Consider the following 1,674-nt stretch of genomic DNA (forward strand, 5'->3'; position numbering starts at 1 on the left):
AAAAAAAAAAAAAAAAAACCTTACAATTTTGATACTGAGCAAGGATCAGTGGGGTTCGCATTCTCAGATGCGCCCAGCTTGATGGGATCTTATTTTTGAGAGGAAGCAGCTCTCCTCAGTTCTGAGTCACAGCTGGCCTTCGGAACATCCTCGCCAGCATCTGAGCACTTCCAAGTGACGGGAGGAGATGTCTTTTGTACCTGGAGACCTTCTGAGTAAACTGGCTAGAAAGGCAATTCCTCTCCATGAAAGACTGAGCCGCTGGCCTTTTTATCAGGAACAGCAGATTCTGCATCAAAGTGACTTTTCTAGAAAGTTGCTCTGCCTCGTATCAAAAGAGGTGATGAGTAGGGTGCCCCAAGCTACCTCCTCTGCCCCTTTTTATAGTTTATTTTTGAGACAAGATCTCGCCAAATAGCTAAGCTGTCCAGGCTAGGCTTAAACTTTTTTAAAATTTTTATTTATTTATTTATTGGATGCAAAGTCTCACTACACAGTTGAAACTTAGAGTGATCCTCCTGTCTCAGGTTCCCCAGTGCTGGGATTACAGGTGTGTGCACCACGCCAGTTTTGTGGTCAGCACAGCATGCCTGGGGTTCTGGGCCCAGCATTGTATGCAGTACCAAGGATCCAACTTGGGTCTTTGTGCTTGCCAGGCAGGCACTTAGACTACCGAACTATCACCCCAGCCCCTTTTTTAAAGTTTTTTGAGGCAGGGTCTCACAGTGTGTTCAGGCTGGCATTGAACTCACTCTCTAGCACAGGGTAGCCTCACCATCCCCAGGCCTGGGATTAACAGGCACGTACCACTGCACCCAACTTCTAATTTACTCTTTAAAAATGAAGATTATTCCATTGAACTCTGAATGTAAACACAATTGCCCACACTCTACTTTCATAAAGTGAAAAAAGGGTTTAAACTCACAGTTACGGAGCCTGGAAAGTTTAAGATCGAACACACTTCTGCTCAGGCTTTGGGGAGGAACCTGACTATTTTAGCTTTTTTGTTTTTGCTTTTGTTTTTTGAGATAGAGTCTCACTGTGTAGTCCCAGCTGGCCTTGAATTCATCAGGTTCGCCTCGCATTCACAGTCATCCTCCTTCCTTAGCCTCCTGAGTACTGAGGTTACAAGTGTGTGCCACCATGCCCAGCTGGGGAGGAACGTCTGGTATGGCCTCCCCTGGCACAAACATGGGCCACATGGTGATAGAGGAAGCCAGAGGAGAGAGAGGCCAGGCTTACTCTCATAACAGCTCACGCTCTTGGGAGCTAAGCCACCTTCACAGGACCAGCTCTGCTAGACCAGCATTAATGACTCAACCCCCTCTGCTAGGCCCCGCTTGATAAAGGTCTTTCGACCTTTCATGGTGGTTACGTTGAGAATCAAGTTTCTGGTCCATAAACCTAATGAATGAAACCATAGGCATCCATAATAGCATTCAAAACATATTCTTCTGGGTCACTCAGCAGAAAGCTGAGATAGCTCAGGGGGTTAAAGCGCCCGCTTAGGCAGACGCAGGGACCAGGTTCCATCCCTGGCGTGCTGCACTGGCCCCTGGGGTGTGCTGAGATTGGGTGTGGTGGCACGCACCTGTAATCCCAGCGTTTGGGGGGTTGAAAACAGGAGGATCACCGTGAGTCCAATTTGTGTAGGGAGACCCTGTAGACTCTGTA

This window comes from Octodon degus, unplaced genomic scaffold, assembly GCF_000260255.1.
Source record: "Octodon degus isolate 3935 unplaced genomic scaffold, OctDeg1.0 scaffold00035, whole genome shotgun sequence".
Lineage (NCBI taxonomy): Eukaryota > Metazoa > Chordata > Mammalia > Rodentia > Octodontidae > Octodon > Octodon degus.